The sequence below is a fragment of the Mus caroli genome, unplaced genomic scaffold (assembly GCF_978045245.1).
Source record: "Mus caroli unplaced genomic scaffold, Mus_caroli_1 scaffold_10, whole genome shotgun sequence".
Taxonomy (NCBI): Eukaryota; Metazoa; Chordata; class Mammalia; order Rodentia; family Muridae; genus Mus; species Mus caroli.
This window is the reverse complement of record NW_028227265.1, coordinates 72,501,739-72,519,911: the sequence shown is the minus strand read 5'-3', so window position 1 is coordinate 72,519,911 and position 18,173 is coordinate 72,501,739.

The following is an 18,173-nucleotide window of genomic DNA, read 5'->3' as shown; positions in this document are numbered from 1 at the left end:
TCTAGAACCCACACTGAAAAGGTCACTGTCAACTGAGACATACTACGCTGGCAGCAGAGGACAGAAATGAGACATGTTTTCCAAGCCTCTGGCTCTATTTCTATTTCTCAGGAAAGAAAAAGTCACATAAGCAAGACTAGCCTTAATAAACAAAAAATACACTGCATGTGAGAAGCCATGACAAATCACACCATGCCTGGTCCTCCTTAAGAGAAAGATAGAGATTAATACAGACGGACAGTAATACAATCTTTGCCACTGTCTGAATTATCTCCCTGCCAATGCCTTCAGTAGGTACTCTATGTTCAACTGTAGTGTGGATCCGATTCATCATCTGTGTATTAAGCATCACCTGCTCTCCTAGAGTGCCACTCATGTACCACACATGCCGAACAAGTTATCCTATTATGTGCCGACCTCATCTTCATTCCTAAGTGGACCACAGCCTTTCTGAAAAATAAAAATGACTCTTACACCTCTTGATAACTTCACTGATCGTGTAAGTTGTAGCAATACAGGATTGTTTGTTTCTTGGTGAAAGAGATAATGAGGATCTTGTTTTTCCCAGGAGAGGAAACAGGGTCTCATCTGCAAAGATAAGACAATGCAAGTCCACATCATTGCAAACGCAAATACGTTGTCTCCATTTCCAACATTACTAAACAGCTATATGGAAATACAGCATGGTTACACACATCTCTGGGGCCCAACTCCCTAGTAAATAAAACACTCAAGCTGCAGGAGGGCTGTGACTTTGATAAAACAAGTTGCAGGGAGCCTGGGAGCTCTGCTCTGGTATGGAAAAGAACAGTGACACAATGAAAGCATAACTTATTCTCATGAATAGTAACTGTACCAGCATGAGGGATTCTCTTTAAAAATAATGTTCTGCTGCATATTAGCTCTTTTTCTATTCCTATGGCATGTACAATCCTGGAACAAGATTTACAAGTCACATAATTCCACAGGATTTAAAACAAAGAAACAAAAACATCCTTGGAACAAACCATCAGAAGGCTTAATCCTACCTAATCAAGATGTTATTTCTGCATTTTTAAACACTTTTATTACCTTCCTTCCCACTGATCAGGACTTAGTAATGTCTTCTAAAACATTAAATATTCATTTTACTCTGCCTACCACGAATGCCTTAATGTTTTTTATCAGCTACAGTATTTTAAAATCACCACTCAAGCACAACTTCAATGTCAGGAGGTGATTTCTGCCGTGTGAGATACTGTATCTCCATTCAGACGCACCTTCCTCAGAATCCCATCTATGCTCACATTCCTTCAGAGCTCTGCTCCCTTACTTGAAGTATGCCCATGACTCTGAGCACTGTAGCCATTGCCTCTCCCACCCACAAATAGAACCCATTAAGAGAAAATTCATTCCAAACTCATCGTAGGGTAGTAGGGAAGAACTGGTAAACCCCCAAAGGTCGAGAGGTTGAATTTCATTTGGAGAAGTACCCACAAGTTCATCTGCTTATCCAGTCCTTATCCAAGCTGTAAGAGTGGAGTGGGGATGTGCTGACAGGGAGGAATTAGGGGTCCAGCAGGCACCAGGGGAAGGCAGTTGTAGAGCCCGTGAAGCACACTGCTTCTGAGGTGAAAAGAAATATTAGCACAATGTTGAGACAGTAGCGGGTGAAAGCGTTCACTTCCCACTTTTCAGATTCAACTGGGATGTCCTGGGGGGACTTACTACAACTTCCCTGAAGAAATCCAAGGGCTCAATTACACTAATTTTGAGACTTTTTCCATTTTGGCACCAACAGTTTTGAAAGGTGATGAGACGCTGTTATTTCCTTGGAATTAAAAGATGATGTTTATGATGTACTAACCAGAACCCCGGAGCTCTTGTCTCTAGCTGCATATGTATCGAAAGATGGTCTAGTCGGCCATCAATGGAAAGAGAGGCCCATTGGACTTGCAAACTTTATATGCCCCAATATAGGGGAATGCCAGGGCCAAAAGAATGGGAATGGGTGGGTAGGCAAGTGGGGGGCGCTATGGGGGACTTTTGGGATAACATTGGAAAAGTAATTGAGGAAAATATGTAATAAAAATATTAAAAATTTTAAAAAAAGATGATGTTTAAAGAAAACAATTGCATTTGGAAAAGAATAATGAAAGGCAGGGCCTTATTACACCACCCCAAGGATACTGTAGGAGAAGAACCTGAAATAATTCATCCATTTCACTGTTCACAGGGAAACTCATATGCCCTTGACTGTTTTTTCAAATCAGTGTGGTTGGCTTCTTGATCAAAGACTTAGGATAAATAAAATTATTTGGAACACTGTTTAGATCAGCACAGGGAACTGAGGAGCACAGCTTTAGCACAGAATGTAGGAATAGAAATTTACTTTGAGGCATCTACTAACCTACTTTTTCCCTCTCTGGAGCTTCATTTAAAGCATTTGAGAGAAAAGATAGCTGTTTGATTTGTAAGCAGAGAGTCACAGAGAAAACAATCTTAGATCCATCTCGCTGTTAATAATATCCCACAGGGCTACTAAGTTTTTTTCTTGTATGTGACCCAAAGGAAAAAGAATTAAAGAATTTTCTAACACATCCCTCATAGTGATTGACACCCTATCTCTGAGGTTTAATCCTGTTCAGTGGCCTTTCCATGGGACCTAGAATGGGTGTCTGAGGCACTAAAGATAAAGCTAAGGCTTTCCATATGTGTCCTCGATCTTTCTGAGAATCATTCTTCTCTAGAAGAAAAAAAAAGTTCTTTTCAACCTTAATGTGTCTTCTCAAATCTCCAAAATTCTGACAGGAAAAAAAATTGTTTTGGTTTGGTTTTTGAGAGGTTGTTCCTCTGTATAGCCCAGGTTGTCTTGTAGATACTCTGTAGACCAGGCTTGCTGATCTGCCTGTCTGCTGAGAGTCAAGGTATATACCACCAGACACACTTGGAAAATATTTTAATAAGGTTATTTTGGGCTTGCTCTATTTAATTAATTATTTATTTATTCATTTATTGATTGATTGATGAGCAACACCTTCAAATGAACAAAAAAATGAGAGAAGACATTTACATTTGATATGTGATCTTTCTTTAGGATTTAAGTACATTAAAGATTGACAAATAGTCCAATTCCACTGAGAAAAATGAACCTTTGAATTTAACGAATCAACTAATAAATGTCCACCTGTGTAATTGTCCACAGGATGTTAATCGCCTAAAATTGTTGTCTCCAAGATTTGATAATGGCACATGGAACATGTGAGATCTCAGCTTGCTAAGATAATACTTCCACGACATTAAATCTCATCCTGGAAAAAGGGGGAAACATAAGAAGACACAGTTTCTCTCAGGGCTGCCAGAAGATATGTGATAAGTTAGCTTTCTAACTCATTTGAAGATTCTTATCACTTTCTTCCCCAAAATTACAGAACCACAAAAAAAAATCATCTGTCATGTGAGAAGAAGAGCTCAGGAGAGAAGAACTGGCCTGAACAGAATATATGGTGTTCAACATAGAAATAAAATACATCATTCCAAAGTCAGGCCATCTTTAATACATCAAGTCTCATCGCAAACATCCCACACCAGTAACAGTGCTTTCTATCATCAGCAGCTAGAATTGGCTCATTCCTCAAACACGTGGACTCTGCAACCCTAGGGCCAGTGTTCACAGTCCAGGTCCATGTGTTACATTCATAACTTCAAGAGATTTTTATGATTTCTCTGCCTCAGTTTTCCAATCGATAAAGTCAAAATCAGTAAATACACTAATCAAAAATGGTTGAGAATGTTTAAAATAGAGTTTAACATTTCAATCCTGTTCATCTCTAGAGTCATCCTAGGAAGAATTGTCATTTTCATTTTGGAAGGAGCTGTTAATGTTTGTATATGAAATGTCCCCAAGAAAGGCTCATTGTTGAAGATGATTCCCCGAAAATGTCCAATTATGGAAAAGTGATTGACAACTCAGGCTCAGGCATAATCAATGGATTACTCACTTAAGGAGCTCATACGATGGCGATGGCTTGATTTGGAGGTACGCCCCAGTTGGGGAATGCAGATCCCTGGAGGCATGCTCTAGGGAGATGGATCTTGTCCCTCCTGTCTGTCTCACTGATTCCTGGCCATCATAAAGTGAGCAACTTTACTCCATCTCTCATTCTTACTGCCATATGTTCCGCCTCACCACAGGCCTACGAATGAAGCACAGCACTTAGGCACAGCAATGAAGCGAGCTGACCGTAGGCTAATGCACCTAAAACCACTCACCAAAAATAGCCTCTTCCTTTGAAGTCTTCAGATATTGGTCCTGGCAGCAGAGAAAGGAGACTCACACATGAGAAACTGTAGTTAAGAAAATATGCAACCCCTTCAATCTCACCACCATTAGTTAGAATTCCAGACCCTATCTGTGTCCCAGAAATATCTAGATCCAATCTTTTTTTCCGCTGCTGGGATGACAATCCAGGTGCTCTACAAATGAGCTACAAACTCAGCCCTTAGATTTTTACTCAGTTTCTCACTATACAGCGCAGGCTGGCCTTGAACTCACAATACTCTTACCTCTGCTTCCAGAGTCCTAAAGTCACGCCTTGCACTTCTGACTCCAATTTTATACCCTGGCCCTTCTTCCACACTGTCCCTCCAGTCTCCCAAGCTATCTGGTATGGCAAAAATCTGGCTCAATTTAGTGCAAATAGTTCACATGATTGAATGAACAATAGCATTCTGCAAGTGTAAAGGAATGGATAACTTTGTCAGAGCACACAACTTGGTACTAGAAGCCAATATTCTTGACTACCTACAATCAACCTCAGACACTCAATAACTCTTAATGTGTGAATCCACTAGAGGAATAGCCATTCAAACCTATCGAATTTGGAACTTTTGGGGAAGTAAAATCAAAGAAAAGTCTACCTTCCCCTGAAAATGCACAAACATGCACAAAAATGCATGCACAATTTCAACAAATTACTAAACTTCATAGACCTGGAAAATCTATGAGGTTCTTGTTAGGAATCCTCATCCAACAATGCCTAGTTATTTGGAGGGCACTTCCCTTCTGATGCCCATCCCCCAGCCCACCCCTGCCCTTGCTGTGTTCTGCTTTATTTCTTTTGATTTTGTTCCTCCCCGCTCCACCTTGCTTTCCTGCTATTAAGTCTTATTCTTCCTTTCTCAATGTTTCCTCCCCTCTTGCCATGGTGTTCTTACAAAGCCACTATCAGAGCCTGCTCACACACACACACACACACACACACACACCCCACTCCCTCCTCTCTGTATCCTTCCTGAACAGCTGATTCCGGAGAGGGATCCGATAACTTATCAATAGCTCAGGTTTTTACATGAGAATATTAGCCGGCCTAGGAAACAGGCTTTATTTGCAGGATAACAGATCAGAAATTCTGACTCCATCAGAGCGTGTTTTCTCTTACGTCTCCCAGTACCCACAGTCACTTTCCATTAACTATACACAGATTCGCTGCATCCTGTTTTCAAGGAAACAGATTCACTAACAAGTTAACAATGTAGCTTTAGATTACTCCCTGCTTCTTTTTTTATCTGTGATTTTTTTTTATAATGCCCATCAGCTTAGTAGTTAAACGAGAGAAAGATAGAGTAAAAGCAGGGTATCTTCCTGAAGTAACTTTTACACTAAAATATGTCTGCCTCTGGTGGGATTTTTGTTTTTCCGTAATGTGTAAGTGAATTCTACTTGTACTTGATTTTTAATTTCTTTTCTTTTAATTTTTTAAAAAAATTCTTAGGGAGCAAATTACACCTATTTAGGCTTTTTTTAATATCTTCTGCCCAAAGCGGCCACATATGAAAATCTGACTAAATAATTACAAAAAAAAACATGAAAAAAGAAATTTAGATTGAAATAAAATGTAAAATTCTAGAGCAAAATATTTAAGCAATATTGTTTTTTAAAAGATTTGTCTTTTAAAGTTTGGAGCTAAGATGAAAGGATGGACCATCCAGAGTCTGCCCCACCCGGGGATCCATCCCATAATCAGCCACCAAACACAGACACTATTGCACATGCCAGCAAGATTTTGCTGAAGGGACCCTGATATAGCTGTCTCCTGTAAGGCTTTGCCAGGGCCTGGCAAATACAGAAGTGGATGCTCACAGTCAGCTATTGGATGGATCACCTGGCCCCCAATGGAGGAGCTAGAGAAAGTACCCAAGGAGCTGAAAGGGTTTGCAACCCTATAGGTGGAACAACAATATGAACTAGCCAGTACCCCCGGAGCTCATGTCTCTAGCTGCATGTAACAGAAGATGGCTTAGTCAGTCATCATTGGGAAGAGAGGTCCCTTGGTCTTGCAAACTTTATATGCCCCAGTACAAGGGAACACCAGGCCCAAGAAGTGGGAGTGGGTGGGTAGGGGAGCAGGGCGGGATAACATTTGAAATGTAAATGAAGAAAATATCTAATAAAAAATGGGGGGAAAAAAGATTTCTTCTAGCTTTTCTTTTAATGTATTTTATACCTTTGTGAAACTACATTAAAAAATAAAAAAAAAAAAACTATTTCCATTCCCAATCAAATACAAATGCTTTATCTATACCCAGGAATTTTCAAGATGATTTTATTTTTCATCTTTTCTTTATTTGTTTTTGGGGATTGTAATTTAGTTACATATTTTTCCCTTCCCTTTTCTTCCTCCAAACCCTCCCATATACCACTCCCTATTCACCTTCAAACTCACAGCCTCTCTTCTCACTACTGCCTATTGCATGCACACGTATGTCTATGCATGTTTACTCCTAAATATAACCTGTTCCATCCTTACAATGCTACCTGTATGGATGCTAGGGAGGCTGACTCTCTGTCACTGCATAACCAATTGGTATTAAGGATGGTTTAAAAAAAAAAAAAACAAATGATTCTCTGTATTTTCCATCCAAAACTTTCCACAAAAGTGAAGATGGGGTGACTGTGTTTTTCCTAAGTCAAATTTACCTCCACAAATGTGCCTCCAGTTGTAAAGAGGACATTCTGTGAACTGCTGGCTACCATGGCAAGGAACAAATACTTCATATATGCACAGTATCCATTTAAATCGGCATTTTCTTAGTATTTCATAAAAAATTCATTGTTATGTCTGCATACCATAATGGTCATTTTAAGGTTCTGTTACTGTGAATTTATTCGCTGCATGCAAACATTTTTTAATTTGAAAAAAATATATATATGTATATATACATATATACAAAATGAATAGCATTGGCAAATGTTTCTAATCACTTCTTTAACAGACCAAACCCCCAAACAATCTTATTATTTACTACATTTTGCGTAGGTACATAAATCAAAGGACAATAACAAGCCTAGTGTCAAAGAAACTTTTTGACACTTCATACATTTGAGCAAGCTGAGCCGCTACACAGTTTAGATGAAGTTCTCCTTTGAAATACGTTTCCCTAGAGGGCTGTGGTTCATAAATTGCTATCAGGCTACCTCTGTCATTATTGATTTGAGAGGTGCTCAAAGTACCCTTAGCTATTATAAAGTCTAGCATTCCTTGACCTGCCTCAACAGAGACTTGATACGTGGTTACGGCAAAGACAACTGTCCATCCTATAAGAAACATGCAGTATATTTTGTACCACATCTATGAGCCACTGCATTCCAGGTGAATTCTAACAACAAGAGAGGAGGTAACATTATCCTTTCTCAATGGGCTTCTAATTATTTATGTAATCCTAAAGGGATATTAAATCTGTTGTACAACTGTACCAGAAATGTCTAGAAGAGTGAGAGGTTTGGGTGTTTTTTTTTTTAATCCAACAACAGAAATTTTCAACTCAATGTTTTAATATATGTTTATTTATCCAACCTTGGTTCTTAAGTGTTCTTTGCAGATGAAGTGTTCTTGATATACTTATATAAAATAAACCCACAGGCAAATCAAACATTGGTTATACATTATGTGTGTGTGTATTCTGTTCTCTGCCTTCAAAACCTAACTAGCAAGAGTTCCCGAGAGACTAAGGAGCACAAAACAGCTTACACTACTCCAGCCTCGAGTCTTGCCCTCTGCCTTGTGGATTTGGGAAATGTCAGAAAAGATCAGAGCAAAGATCCTGCTCCTTTTTACTCAGATCCTTCGGTCTTAACTTTCAAGGAAACACTTAAAGGTTAGTTATGGCTTGATAGCCCTGCATTAGGTTTGTCATCGGTGACCTGGCTTTGCAGGAGCACAGAACTGGAGAGTTTAAGAAAAGGGACTGGATGAGTGTCATCAACTGACAGAGACTTGATAAATTTATGAATTTTTTATCAGCCTCACTTTTAAAAGGCCTGGTAAATTAAACAGTCAAAGGTGGAGGTTTCCTGCGAGCCCTGTTAATCATCTGAGCGGCTGCGCGGCTGCACACTTGAGCAAAGCTATACAAATAAAAACTTGACCGCATCACTTTCACACAAAGAACGCTGCCAAAGGCAGGGGGAAAATGTTGGTTTTCTCTAAAAAAGAAACAAAAGAAAACACCACCCCCCTTTCCTGGAATTTACAGATTGGATAACCCGTTGGAGGAAAACTTGGTTGAGACACTGACTCACAATGTTAAGCCTACTCTCCCAGTGTTGTCCTTAAGACCTATGCTAATTTCATACTGTCATCTAACAGGCTGAATGAATAAAGAAATGAGTTTTGCTTTAAAAGTTTTAAATTAAATTTGGCTAGAATTCCTAAGAATCAAATAATCATTCTTGCCCTTCAGAGTTTACTAATGGCACCGAGCTTCTGGAAACGTTGACGTAGCTGCGGGGAGGTGGGAGTGGAGGGGGACTATTAAAAGGAATTGCTATCAGCTAATTCACCCACCAACCCAATCCAAATCCCTCAAATAGAAATTAAAGGTTCGTCTTAGATAACTTTAAATAGGAGGCTGCAGACTTCTTGTAGCTTGTTATGGAGGTGAGGGTGTCTTATAAACGACGGGACTCTCCTTTTATAAGAACCTTAGGAAACTTCTATGGCATTGGCTCACTACTCTAAGACATATGTCCACCAGCACAAGGCATTTACTCTGATATAGCACTTCTGACGTGTAACTGTGAGCCTCTGGACAAAGAGTCCTCGTCTACTTCTTTCTCTTGACCTCCTATATCCCACAACCCCTTGCTGTGGGTCTGGCATCACTTCAAAGATCAAGACAGGAGGGACCCCGCATTTACTGTATTTCCTTCTTCCTCCCTCAGTTCTTCCTCTGGGCCTTTTTTGAGTTTTCTCTTATAACAGCCTTGCCCTTATTAGAAAAAAAAAAGTTATTAATCTCCTATCTTCCCACAGCTTTACAGTTTGCCTGACAGTGTATGCCTAAGAGTTTTTATTTCCTTCCTTCAAGGCAAACTCCCAAATTCTCCCATTATAGTTTAAATTTTCAAACTCAGTCTAAATTGTAGAACGATCTCAACTTTATACATTCAGATGGTGTGTTAGGCAGAAATGTAAATTTAACTACAAAGTACTAGACAAATTGGTTACTAGTCCCAAAATATGTCTTCTTTGAATCAAAATCTTTCAGAGCCAAAAGAAACTTGGAAGGCCTGGACTTCCTCCCCTTTTGAAGATAACATACCCATGGAGGTTAAGGAATTTGTCCAAAATTGTGGGCAGAAATCGTGCCTTCATTCTGTCATTTTCTCTTTGACGATGGAAGCTTTGTAAGATTCGATAGTAATGGCCCTTTGACTTAGGTCATGGTTGCTGGAGGAACAATGTATCCCACCTTCTAGTTTGGGCTTGGAAGGGTTGATCTAGGAGATTTTTGAGTTCCTGGATCAATTCAGAGGGCAGGCGCCAGGCATTGGATACATTTCCTTTGGTTCCACTCCTCCTCTGCTCTGAGAGAAACATATCTATAGAAAAGATGGATTATATTATCTGTTTATCATTAGGAACCTGTAACTCCAGAGCTGATGAAGGCTTCAACTCCAGTTGTCCTCGTTTTTTACTTTTCATATGAAGAAGCTAACCTGGACTTAGCTACTTCGTTTGTAAAAGAAGCCAGGAGCAAAAGGATGGGTTTGCAATTTGGCTTTTACGTATAATGGAGAATCCAGACACTATTCCACAGTGTGGGCATGTAAGCTACATGAAGCTTACCCTGTGGATGCCACTTAGGTCACTCTGCATTTCAAGGAGCTATGTTATGCAGTAATCAGGACTCCTAATAAATTCTCTTTCAACTATTTAATTACTCCTAAATATCTTTTATAATTACAACTTCTCATTCAATGTCTACAAGTCTCAGTATCAAATAATTGGGTTTATCACTCTTCTGGGCAATTTTTCCTAAACACGCAAATTTTTCGTGCTGTATGTTAAGAAAAATATTCACTTTGGCTTATTAACTTTTTTTCTTGTTTGTAACCATTAGGCAACATCAAGGTGTTGCTTTAATAAATTTTCTGGTAAATGTTTTCAGCTACAAGTTTAAGAATTTGTAAGGAAAACAACTTGTCTTCTATGCCGCATGTTTATTTTCGCCTTTGAGAACAAAGTCCCAGGAGTCAATGTTTATAGTCAATCAAAAAAGGCCACATTACTTTCTCATTTTAATAGCAGAGTGGGGACCTTTAACTTTCCTGGAGGTTTTGCTTGGAGGTTTATACAGAGCAGAACTTCCTCAACACTAGTAATCAGACCCACAGGGCATGTGTTAATTGTCCCATACATGTAAAACTATCTACAATATCTCAGCTAATAACATCACTGCAGACATTTCACTTCTGAAAGCCATGGTATTGCAAGCAAATTTTATGTCTGTCATATAGTTTACCTTACCCCCACTCCATCCCAATAGTGCCAATGTTCTGATCCTGAAATGGCAGAAATGCAACTCTGACCCATAATTGTTCATGTCTGAAAGAATTACAGGGATGGAAATAGAGAGGAGCCTGAAGAAAAGAAGGTCCAGCAACAGACCCAAAGTGGGATCCAGCTCAAGGGGAGGTCCCAAGGCTTGACACTATTACTGAGGCTATAGAGCGCTCACAAAAAGACCCAACAAGCTGCTGAAAGAGTCAGATGCAGAAATTTGCACTCAACCAATGGACAGAAGCTGCTGACCCCTGTTGTTGAATTAGGGAAGGCTGAAAGAAGCTGAGGAGAAGGGTGATCCTGTAGGAGGATGAGCAGTCTCAATTTATCTGGATCCCCGAGATCTTTCAAACACTGGACCACCAAACAGGCAACATACACCAGCTGATATGAAGCCCCCAACACACATACAGTAGAGCACTTCCCGGTCTGTGTACATTTAGAGAAAATCCACCTAACCCTCAAGAGACTGGAGGCCCCCGGGAGTTTAGAGGTCAGATGGGGTGGAGGATGAGACATCCAAATGGAGACAGGGGATGGGGAGGAGTGATGGGATGTGGAACAGTCAGAGGGTGGATGGGGGGAGGGGATAAAATATGGAGTGTAAAATTAAATAAATAAATAAATAAATAAATAAATAAATAAATAAATAAATAGAAGAAAGAAAGAGTCCAATTTTCCCTGCCCATCATCAACAATGACTACCAGGCCAACTATGTCTGGGCAAGCTGTGTCTGTGAAAAACCCCTATTGAGGCATGGAAGTGATACAATATCACAACAGCTCAAATATTCAAACAGTTGGAAGGCTGATTACTACTCACTGTATTAATAGTCCAATAAATAATGTATAATCACTGTTACCCAGACTTTAGAATGGGTTCCTCTAATGGAAGTTCTCACTGTATGCTGATTATCTTTAAGACAGAGAGAGAGAGAGAGAGAGAGAGAGAGAGAGAGAGAGAGAGAGTATTAAATAGATGCTTAGAGAGCTGATGAGAGGCTAGAGGACTGGGCAGATATGCTGGCTATAAGCCTGGGATCTAGTCAGGACCAGAGGTCCAGATGACAGGGCTGGCCCCCTAAATTTGATGTAGCTACTAATGCTTTAAATGTGTCCCTCACACATACCTGATCTCCTTACTTTGTGCTCAAGATCCAAAACCCCAAGATGTTGGCTGACAGCCTACATTTAAATCATGTGATTTTTTTTTCCCAGAATGGGATGAGAGTGTCTGGTTCCTTTAGCCAATTCTGCTTCTTTCTAGTAGACTTGCCAAAGACAGAGACAAATGAAAAGGGGGATTGAACAATAAAAATCACATATACACACAAAGTTTATTATTATATAAATATTTTTAGTTCATTTGTTGTTTGAAGGCCTTTATATTTGTTTTTTTTATTTCTGATGAAGTTCACTTCGGGTTTTAGAGATTCAAGAATTTGAATGAAAGACAAACAAGCAAACAAATATAGAATTGCTGTGCACAATGTCTTTGCTGTACAGACATCACATGGTTCCTAGATCTTACCTGGCTCTGGTCACATAACAACATATAGTGATGACTATTGTAGACATCAAGACCATGCATAATCTATCATAATCTTTGACACATGCTAGACAGCAAGATTCAGTCATCTCTCAACTAAAGAGAGTAGCTCAGAGTATTAGAGTCTGGTGTGTTTAAGTCAAATCTGCTTCATTTTTTTTTATTCCTCATGATTTCAATCATCTATTAGCTTAATTTTCTTTGCATAAAGCAGGAAATGTGAAAAGGACTTATTTGAACATAAATTTCACTGAATGGCCATAAAAATGCAATCCAACATGGAATTGTCTCCATAATATTTTTACCATTTGAATAAAATAAAGATCAACTGTTTTAAAGAAAATAATATTTTATTGCATATTTGCTCACTAAGTCCAAATGCTACAATAAAAGTGAAAACATAAATTTCTTATAGAAGACTTTTTCAGGGTTAAAGACATGGCTCAGCAGTTAAGAGCACTGGCTGCTCTTCTAGTGGACTTGAATTACCAGGATCCACATGACAGCTCATAACTGTCTACAGCTCCAGACCCAGAAGATGCAATTCCCTTTTCTGGTCTTCATGGGCACTAGACACAGACTTGATGCACAGATATACATGTAAGAAAAATTTTCACACACAATTTTATTACTTTTATTTTTTACAATCCAAGCGTTGCCCTGCTCAGGGTCTACCCTCCCACAGTTCCTCATCTCATTCCTCCTCCCCCTGAATCCAAAAGAATGTCTTCACCACGCCAGGCCTCCACACTCCCTGGGGCCTCAAGTCTATAGAGGGTAGGTGAGTCTTCTCCTACTGAAGCCATACTAGGAAGTCCTCTGCCATATATGTATCAGGGGCCTCAGACTAGCTCCTGTAGGCTGCCTGGTTGGTGGCTCAGTGTCTGAAAGATCTAGGTTAGTTTAGACTGCTGATATTCCTATGGGGCCGCCCTCCCCCTCAGCTTCTTCCAGTGCTTCCCTAATTCAACCACAGGTGTCCCCAACATCAGTACAACTGTTGGGTCTAAGAATCTGCATCTGTCTCAATCTATCTCAACCAGCTGCTTGTTGGGCCTCTCAAAAGGCAGTCATACTAGGCTCCTGTCTGTAAGTACATCATAGCATCAGTAATAGTGTCAGGCCTTGGAGCCTCCTCTTGAGATGGATCCTAATTTGGGCAGGTCACTGGATCTCCTTTTCCTCAGTCTCTTCTCCATTTTTGTCCCTGCAGTTCTTTTAGACAGGAACCATTCTGGGTGAGAGTTTTTGACTGTGGGATGGCAACCCCATCCCTCCACTTGATGCCCTGACTTTCTACTAGATGTGGACTTTATGAGTTCTCTCTCCCCACTGTTGAGCATGTCATCTAAGGTTCCTCCCTCTGAGTCCTGAGAGTCTCTCACCTCCCAGATCTCTGGTACTTTCTAGACGGTTCTCCCACCTCCCACCCCTCAAAGCTGCATATTTCCATTCATTCTGCTGGCCCTCAGAACTTCTCTTCTGTCTCCCCCCACATGCATACCTGATCATGTTCCCCTTTTTCCCTCCCCATCCCCCTCCCACCTAGGTCCCTCCATCCCTCTGCCTCCTGTGATTTTCTTTTTCCTCACAAGTGGGATTGAAGCATCCTGACTTGGGTCCATTCACTTTCTTGAGTTCTGTGGATTGTACCCTAGGTCTTCTGTACTTTTTTGGCTAATATCCACTATTAGTGAGTACATACCATGCATGTCCTTTTGTGCTGGAGTTACCTCACTCAGGATAATATTTTCTAGTTCCATCCATTTCCCTGAAAACCTCATGATGTCCTCATTTTTAATAGGCGAATAGTATTCCATTGTGTAAATGAACCACGTTTTCTGTATCCATTCTTATGCTGTGGGACATCTGGGTTGTTTCTAGCTTCTGGCTATTAGAAATAAGGCTGCTGTGAACAGAGTGGAGCATCGCCCCTGTGGTATTGTGGGGCAGTATTTGAATATATGCCCAGGAGTAGTATAGCTGGGTCTTCCAGTAGATCTACAATTTTCTAAGGAGCCTCCAGATTGATTTTCCAGAGTGGTTGTACCAGTTTGCAATCCCACCAGCAATGGAAGAGTGTTCCTCTTTCTCTACATCCTCATCAACATGTCCTGTCACCTGAGTTTTTTATCTTGATCATTCTGATTGGTGGAAGGTAGAACCTCAGGGTCATCTTGATTTGCATTTCCCTGATGACTAAGGACTAAGAAATGTTCAAAGTCCTTAAGAAATAATTTTAAAAATTTAATTTGCAAGATTAAGCATATGTTCCTCAGATTTTGAATCTTCAAAACAAAATTTCACAAGAGGCAATGGAATAGTAAGACCTTACAATCAGATTTACATCTTTAATGAATTGTTTCCCTTAACAAATAATTATAGTAATGTTGAAAAATTATATATACTAGTAGATATTAAATACTAAAATTTTAATAAGTATTTGTTAATAAAATAATAATAATTTGTTAATAAATGAATAATAATAATACATTAACCATGACAGGCACTGTTCCAATCTCTTTAAGTACAATACCATATTTATTCTCACAATAACTAAATGAACTAAATAGCATATGATTATACTGATGAGAAAGTTAAGTGGAAAATTCTTAAGTAAAATTATTAAAAGTTGGGTTTTGAGCCGGGCGTGGTGGCACACGCCTTTAATCCCAGCACTCGGGAGGCAGAGGCAGGCGGATTTCTGAGTTCGAGGCCAGCCTGGTCTACAGAGTGAGTTCCAGGACAGCCAGGGCTATACAGAGAAACCCTGTCTCGAAAAACCAAAAAAAAAAAAAAAGAAGAAGAAGTCTGGCTTCAGATCTTTTGTCTCTCGGGTAAGTTATAATTCTCTCCTGGCTATGATTTTTTTGTATAAATTTATCAAAAACTCCCCCACAAATATAATTAAAACATAGTTGGAATATCAACCAACCAGAGCTGCCAGAGTCTAAACCACCAACCAAGAAGTACACATGACTCCAGCTGCATATGTAGCAAAGGATGGCAATATTGGGCATCAATGAGAGAAGAGGCCCTTGGTGCTGTGAAGGCTCAATGCTCCAGTGTAGGGGAATTTGAGAGCGGAGAGGCAAGAGTGGGAACACCCTCATAGATGCAGAGAGAGGGGGAATGAGATAGGGGGACTTGATGTTTGAAGTGTAAATGACTAAAATATCCAATTTAAAATAAATAAATAAAAATAAACTCCACCTATATACTATAGCTTCAGTAAAAAGATCTTACAACTTCATCCCTACTACTGTAGCTGGTAAATCTAAAATAAGGGGTGTTACCCCCAAAACAAATCATTTCTAATTATACATTTAAATTAAACTAATTATACATTTCTCCAATATCATGGTTGCCAAGGTTTACCCTATACTATACCCATAGGTCAGTGCACTCAACATCTTCATCAGCGAAGTTTCTCCATGAAGTTGATAGAAATTGCCAGTCAGACCTACAAGTGGCTAGCTTACAGCAACTACGAGACTGTAGAATGTTCATGCCTAAGTGGGAGGTCTACATCATACTCCTACCCACAAAGTTCAAGGCTCTTTGCAGAAAATGCAAGGTCGTAAGAGGCAGAGATGGTGGATGATTTTGACGTAACTGTTTTTTATGAACCCAACAGGGCAGCCGTATATATTAACTCTGGTGACTGCACAAGATGCACAAGACCTGTAGCTCAAGCCCGACAAAATCCCAGCATGAAGGGGAAGAAATAGCACAAAGTTCCACACCAGCTGAGAAACTGTTGGCATTTGATAGCTTCTAAGAGAGGTCAAGCTACTTGTCCTTTACAGGGGAAGTTCTTGGGGAAAAGGAAGGGGTGAATAGAAAGGTGGAGGGAGGGCAAGCGTGGTCAGTCAGGATGCATTGTATAAGAGAAGAATAAATAAAAATAGAAAAAACAATAAAGAAAAAGAAAATTCCTGCATTGGGCAGTGGTGGCACACGCCTTTAATCCCAGCACTTGGGAGGCAGGGGCAGACAAATTTCTGAGTTCGAAGCCAGCCTAGTCTACAGAGTAAGTTCCAGGACAGCCAGGACTACACAGATAAACCCTGTCTCGAAAAAAAAAAGAAAGAAAGAAAGAAAGAAAGGAGGGAGGGAGGGAGGGAGGGAGGGAGGGAGGGAGGGAGGAGAGAGAAGAGAAGAGAAGAGAAGAGAAGAGAAGAGAAGAGAAGAGAAGAGAAGAGAAGAGGAGAAGAGAAGAGAAGAGAAGAGAAGAGAAGAGAAGAGAAGAGAAGAGAAGAGAAGAGAAGAGAAGAGAAGAGAAGAGAAGAGAAAAGAAAAGAAAAGAAAAGAAAAGAAAAGAAAAGAAAAGAAAAGAAAAGAAGTCACAAATAATATAAAATATCTTGGCGTGACTCTAACTAAGGAAGTGAAAGATCTGTATAATAAAAACTTCAAGTCTCTGAAGAAAGAAATTATAGAAGATCTCAGAAGATGGAAAGATCTCCCATGCTCATGGATTGGCAGGATCAACATTGTAAAAATGACTATCTTGCCAAAAGCAATCTACAGATTCAATGCAATCCCCATCAAAATTCCAAATCAATTCTTCAACGAATTAGAAAGTGCAATCTGCAAATTCATCTGGAATAACAAAAAACCTAGGATAGCAAAAACTCTTCTCAAGGATAAAAGAACCTCTGGTGGAATCACCATGCCGGACCTAAAGCTCTACTACAGAGCAATTGTGATAAAAACTGCATGGTACTGGTATAGTGACAGACAAATAGACCAATGGAATAGAATTGAAGACCCAGAAATGAACCCACACACCTATGGTCACTTGATCTTCGACAAGGGAGCTAAAAACATCCAGTGGAAGAAAGACAGCATTTTCAACAAATGGTGCTGGCACAACTGGTTGTTAACATGTAGAAGAATGCGAATCGATCCATTCCTATCTCCTTGTACTAAGGTCAAGTCTAAGTGGATCAAGGAACTTCACATAAAACCAGAGACACTGAAACTTATAGAGGAGAAAGTGGGGAAAAGCCTTGAAGATATGGGCACAGGGGAAAAATTCCTGAATAGAACAGTAATGGCTTGTGCTGTAAGATCGAGAATTGACAAGTGGGACCTCATGAAACTACAAAGCTTCTGCAAGGCTAAAGACACCATCAATAAGACAAAAAAACCACCAACAGATTGGGAAAGGATCTTCACCTATCCTAAATCAGATAAGGGACTAATATCCAATATATATAAAGAACTCAAGAAGGTGGACTCCAGAAAGTCAAATAACCCCATTAAAAAATGGGGCTCAGAACTGAACAAAGAATTCTCACCTGAGGAATACCGAATGGCAGAGAAGCACCTGAAAAAATGTTCAACATCCTTAATCATCAGGGAAATGCAAATCAAAACAACCCTGAGATTCCACCTCACACCAGTCAGAATGGCTAAGATCAAAAATTCAGGTGACAGCAGATGCTGGCGAGGATGTGGAGAAAGAGGAACACTCCTCCATTGTTGGTGGGATTGCAAGCTTGTACAACCACTCTGGAAATCAGTCTGGCGGTTCCTCAGAAAATTGGACATAGTACTACCGGAGGATCCAGCAATACCTCTCCTGGGCATATATCCAGAAGATGTCCCAACCGGTAAAAAGGACACATGCTCCACTATGTTCATAGCAGCCCTATTTATAATAGCCAGAAGCTGGAAAGAACCCAGATGTCCCTCAACAGAGGAATGGATACAGAAAATGTGGTACATTTACACAATGGAGTACTACTCAGCTATTAAAAAGAATGAATTTATGAAATTCCTAGCCAAAT